Genomic DNA, 6799 nt, shown 5'->3' with positions numbered 1-6799 from the left:
ATATATATATATATATACAAAAGAGGACTAGTCACAGCCTGCAGAGTTTAGGTCATCTAGCCAAAACAGAAAATACAGCAGAGTTTTGATGTTTAAAATAGCTGACATCCTATCTCTCAAGTTTTCAAGTAAAAAGCCTCTAAGGCAACATAATATACAAAAGTGAGAGACTACAAAAGTAAACTAAAAGAAAAGCTGAGTCATCCTCCACTCTATCACCATCCAAAAACTCACCGAGGTGGGTTGCGATCTGCATCTGAAAAACAACAACAACATATGGTATGAGAACTGAAGGTTCTCAGTATGGTAATAATGCCCAATAGATAAGATATAAGGTTCCAAGAAGCCAAAGGTAATCTTAGAACTTCACATCGATGGAAAACATTCAAGCTTAATGAAATATATAAAATAAACCATAAACAGGGTAATCTAACTTAAGAGATTTCTATTCTAACAATCACCGCTGTCCCACAGCCTTCTCCAACCTACTCTCCATACGATCCCATCGCCACCGCCTACCGATCCTCCTCAAACCAAGAAAAACACAAATAATGAAAGCAAGTAAAGCACAATTAATATGCATGTATAACAGGTAGATCGAGTAGCAATTTGGCACATTATTCAATTTGGCATAACTCAAGTAATCAAAGAAAACAAGCATGTAGAAAATGCATATGATGAATGTCTATCCTATTTTGACTTGTGATATCACTTGTCAATTCAAAGTTGCCAACCCGACCCATCCTTTCGGATGTAGCCTTTCTGCCACGTCCTTGGGATATAGTACCCGGCTCACTGTGTGCGCCCCTGGGATATAGTGCCCGACTCACTTTTATTTGCCACCCTTGGATATAGGGCCTGACTCACTCCTATGCGCTTCCTAAGATACAGTGCTTGACTCACTCTCTATCCTGGGACATATTGCTCGGCTCACTCTCTACCTTGGGATATAGTGTCCGACTCACTCTTATGGTAAGAAAGGTTATGCGAGCGGGATACTACCTCAGCCCTCACATCTGAACATAGGCGGGAGTCCACCACCACAGCCCCTACGTCAGTGCCGCTACCTCGACAAGTGGGATTAAACCACCATCCTTGCCAGGCACATAACGACTTACCAATCAATGCATATAATACTATCATTATTCAATAATCGCTGCTCACACTCAATAAGTTTATCAACCTCAGACTTCCATCAGTCATTATTATCTTTCTCATCTCAATTCATTCTTAACTCTCGAGTTCTCAGCATTCCAAGGTTATAGTGCCTTGCTCACTATCAAGTTCTCATCTCATCTTAATCATCCTCGATTTTTTAGTTCTTTCAAATTCACAAACCACGTATGTAAGATATTGCTCAACCAAGGTATGGTTTCGGTTTTCTTTAGCTAATATGTAATGTTGTGGACAACTTAGGCTAGTGGTCTTTAAGAAAGGATTGAAAGATTGAGTATATGATTAATAATATGTGAATTGTTATGTTCGATGATGAGTGTATGATGATGATGATGATGATAATGATATGGAGTCTTGCATATGTGAGGTATATAAATTATTATGAATATTGAATCAGTTTCATGTGTTAGAGTATGATTATGATGATAATATGATAAGTATTGATGTTGATTATGATTGATGATGATTAAAGATGTTGATTATGATCAATGATGAATATTGAGGGTGATGATAATGTGATGATGATTATGAGTTTCGATGATGAGTCATGATATAAATGGTTGAACGGATGGGAAGGTGGAATTATTTAGGTGTTAGAAGGATTGAAAGGAAATTGAGGATTAATTGTGTTGTTTATTAATGTTTTGATATTGATTTTGGTTGGGGTTGGATTGGTTTTGGTTTGAGTGTTTTGAAATCTAGACGATTTTGAAAGTTTTGGTAAAATCTTATTTTTAACCAACTTCAACGAGCCATAACTTGGACTCCGGACCCTCAATTTTGATGAAACTTAATTTAAATAAAAGTTGGGTCTGATAGGTTTATGCCGTTTGAAGAACAGGTGAAAAGTAATTTTTAACAAAAAGTTATGTGCATTTGAAGATTGGTGTAAAAAACTGAATTGCAAAATAGCTTTTTCTGAAAATTGGGTCAAATGCGTACGCGGAATAGGGCATGCGTACACGAGCATTGGCCTCGGCCAAACACTCCTACGTACGTGACCCTGGCATGCGTACACAGCAACCCTTTTCTGTTTCAAACTCTCGCGTACGCGGACGATTCACGGGTATGCAACTTTGTCAAAATGACACCCATGTGTGAATGGGACTGTGGATGCGTACGCATGACCCCTGTTTTGTTGAAAAGTGTGATTTTGTGTTTTTAAGCACTCCTCTAGTCTTTTAAACCTCTTTAATCATTGTTTAAGATCCCTTAGCTAATGATTAGGCTTTGGGACGAGTGAGGGCGTATTGGCTGGTGTTGAGTGCCAGTTTTGGGCCTTCAATTCTGCAGTAAAGTATGGACTATTATACATTGCTGGAAAGCTCTGGATGTTAGTGATAAACCCATATTTCATGAGTTCTTTTGTGCTTAATTTGAGTGATTTATACAATCCTTCACCTACTTATTCACATTAATTGCATGGTTTTACTTTTCCTTCCTTATTATGTGATGTAAATGAAAAACATGCTTCCTAAGCTTTAAAATTAATTAATTTAATTACCTTTATTTCCACTCGATGCCATGATTAGTGTGTTGAGTAGTTTCAGATTTTATAAGGCAGAATGACTTAAAGGATGGAAAAGGAAACATACTAAAATGGAAGGAGAAAGCAAAACGGAGCTTTAAGGAAACTGGTATCCACGCGATCGCATGGATGACGCGATCGCGTGTCAAGCACGAATCAGCAGCGACGCGGCCGCATGACTGACGCGACCGTGCGCCTTAAGCAGAACGCACATGACGCGGTCGCATGACTGACGCGACCGCGTGACAAGGAAAATCTCCAAATGACGCGACCGCGTGACCCACGCGGACGCATGACAGAGGCCACGTATCAGAATTTACAGAATGCGCCCCCAGCGAATTCTGAAGCCCTTTTTGGCCCAGATCCAAGTACAGACAGCATAGACCAGAGGTTATAAAGTGTGGGAATGCACCCATTCAAAGGGAGCTGGCATATTTTTACTTTTCAATAATTTAGATTGAGTTGAGAGGGAGATCTTCTCTCTCTCTTTTAGGATTTAGGATTTCTTCTTGTTTTAAGAGTAACTCTGGATCCCAGGTTTAATGTTCTTTTATTTTAGTTTTACTTCTATTTATTTATTCCAACATTTGAATTGATTATTATAATTTGATTTAAGAATTCTTCCATGTTACAGACTATTATTTGAATTAATGATAATTGAGGTATTTTCAGTTCATGATTGTTCTCTTCGATTTAAGTTACCATTGCTTCCCATCTAAGGATATTTTTATTATTCCAGCAATTTCACTTTTTCCCCTTTTGGTTCTGGTTAAGAATTTAGTAACTCAACAGTTATTAAACTCAACATAATTGATAATCGTTATCTTGCTAATTGAGCTGAACTTGAGTAATCCCAACCTTTTCTTAGGAAATAAATAGGATTCAAAGGTCAGTTTAATTAGTCCCTTGACTTTCCTTGCCCTAGTACAGGTTGATCAAGTGGAGTTTAGATTCAACTTTCATTATAGTTGAGAGAGATAACTACGTTGGACCTCCAACTTCTCTTACCTTGCCAAAAGTCTGCTTTATAGTATTTATTTATTTTAATTGCCATTTACTTTACTTGTCATTTAAATTACTTGCTTTTCATCTTCTAAACCCCGATTACAACCTTTATAGCCAATAGTAAGAACATACTTCCTCGCAGTTCCTTGAGAAGACGACCCGAGGTTTGAATACTCGGTTAACAATTTCTAAAGGGGTTTGTTACTTGTGACACCCGAAACGTTTGTATGAAGGGATTTTTGTCGGTTTAGAGACTATATCTACAACGCAACTGTTTCTATGAATCTCTTTACTGGTAAAAATCCTCTCATCAAAATGGCGTCGTTGCCGGGGAACTGCTAACGTGTGCCTTATTATTGGTTATTGTAAATATTTTTCTTTTGCTTGCTTATTTATTTTTGTTTTTCCTTTTTACCTTTATTTGCTACTATGAACTCTCACCCCCCTCGCTTTGAGTTTGGTTTACTATTGTTTAAAGGAAATAGAAGTTACAGTAGGAAAAATATTTTTCTTTTGCTTGTTTATTTATTTTTTTTCCTTTTTATCTTTATTTGCTGCTATGAACTCTCACCCCTCTCGCTTTGAGTTTGGTTCTAATATTGTTAAAGGAAATAGAAGTTACAGCAGAAATGTGCATCAAGGTCAGACCAATCAAGGATGGATGGAACCAAGAGGATCTAATCAACCCTTTTGGCAACAACACCCTCCGAGATATCCTGGACAAAGGCCATTCTACAGTGCATACCCAGCTGGAAGACATGGTGGACAACCTTGTAGCTACCAACAAGCCCCACCCCGTGCATATAAACTATCCTTTCAACATAACCTCGAACCACCACACTCACAAGCTTCTCTTCACCATTCGCCACCATATGATCCATCCTTACCCCAATACCAATCCAATCGCTCCCAATCACCACCACTTTCCTTTGTAGCATGTCCAAGTCCAGCAACCCGAGAAGTAGAGGATCGCCTAAGGGAATCAGTAATTAAATTTCAAACAACCATTAAACAACTGGAGCAAGCAATGATTCAATGGGCTTCTAGGCGCTCAAATATACAAGGATCAACCACACCTCTATGTGGACAGCCCAATGAAGAGCGTAGCATGAAGGAGATGCCAGAAACTCCAGTAGACAAGACAAAAAATGAATTTGTACTAGAACAATTAGAAGAAGCTGTCTTTGTTCAAGAAGAAGAGTTGGTTGAAGACCTAGGAGATGCTGAACTTCCATGGAAATCCAGAATTGAGGAAAACTCCGTCCAGGATGCTACAGTTGATGCTAAGGAGGATACTGTACAATCTCCAAGGCAAGTCATTTATGAAGAATCAGACGGAATAATCCAAGAAGCAATTTCCCTTGATGATAATACTCACAAGTCTAGCTCTCTTGGTGATGAACTTGCATCCGCAAGTGAATTCTCTGAGATAGAAGAATCTTCCCCAAGTGAATATGAAGATGATGCAGAGGTAGATTTCTCTCAACCTCCAATCTATGACTCAAGTGATGAGGAAGACACAGAAGACTTTGACCAGGACACAGATACAATTGAAGATCTTTGCAAAGAAGTAGAGGAATTCACAGAAGAGCACAAGGAAATGGAACTTGCAGAACCACCAAAAACACCTATCCCAAGGCCACTACCACCTAATACAAGCTTCAAGTGGGTACAATCCTTAACTTATAACTTTACTTATTCACTTGAATATGGTTTACTTGAAACAGATGGCCAGCTTAGAGCTCTCTGCGGCTTTAAGAGTAAGAGGGAAATGGCTCGTACTCAGAGCTGGTGCACAAGGCTCAATAAGGTTCCACGCTTCAGTTCGAAGTACACGGATTGGTATCATGCTCAATTACATGGATCAAGGAAAATGTTTGGTCACCAAGGTGAGATTCTACTTTTTAACCCGCCCGAATGGAAACATGCAGATCAAGACGGAGGCGGATTTAAAAGCAAGGCTTGGAATCCTGGAGTTTATTCTGACATTTGTCATCCCGGGAGCCTAACAATATATTTAAAGCTGTTCGGAAGCTTTGCGTGCTTAGTCTGGGACCCCGGAGGCTATTAGCATTCCAAGCACTGGTGGAGATTTTTGGACGAATTTAAACATAAGCCACCATAACAGGATACCCCTCCAATGTCCAACTTAAGGACTTTAACTAAAAGTGCTAGGTGGGAGACAACCCACCATGGTATGGTCGTTTCTTTTTCAATTTATTTCTTGTTAATTGCTTTCATTTTTCCTTTTTCATTTTAATTTATTAAACCTGGAATCATGCATAACATTCATGTTAATCATTGCATTCTGCATTTTTCATGCATAAAAAAAAAGGGATGCACGATGCGACCGCATGCCCCATGCGATCGCGCCATATCACGGAAAACACCACCTGCACGACCGCGTGACCCACGCGGCCGCGTGATATATATATTGGCGTAAGGATCCAACGAACAGAAAGTTAGGCTGGAATCGTGCGGCCCCTGTGCGTTTCGTACAAATTGGCCCACGTGATCGCATGCCCCATTCGATCGCGTCACTTGCACAATACCAATCCCACGCGACCGCGTGAGCGACGCGATCGCGTCGCATGGATTGCACATCACCCCAAAAGGAGACAGAGAGTTGCGCTAAAACGGCGCTGGAGTCGTGCGTTTAGCACAAATTCCAGCGACGCGATCGCGCGACCCACGTGATCGCGTCACCCTTCTTTTCCCCCCTCTCATGCGATCGCGCACCCCACGTGATCGCGTCACTCCCATTTTCGTCCCAACCACGCGACCGCGTGCCCCACGCGGCCGCGTGGATTCGAAAATATAACCCCCCAGCCCCCTCCTCCGCCACCCACCCGCAAACCCCCCCTTCTTCTATCACTAACCCTAAACCCTCCCTCCGCCACAAACCCCCTCAGCCGCCACCGCAACACCGTTCCCCGCCACCACGCCGGACGCCGCCGCAACCGCCTTCTTCCCCGTTCCACCCCTCCCGCCTACCAGGTTCCCCAAAACGTAACCCCCTTTTTATCCGTTCGTCGTTTTTCTATAATTTTTTCCGTTTCTGTTCATCATTAGGATAAATAGATATGCCTG

The sequence above is a fragment of the Arachis ipaensis genome, chromosome B03 (assembly GCF_000816755.2).
Source record: "Arachis ipaensis cultivar K30076 chromosome B03, Araip1.1, whole genome shotgun sequence".
Lineage (NCBI taxonomy): Eukaryota > Viridiplantae > Streptophyta > Magnoliopsida > Fabales > Fabaceae > Arachis > Arachis ipaensis.
Note: the sequence above shows the minus strand (reverse complement) of the source record.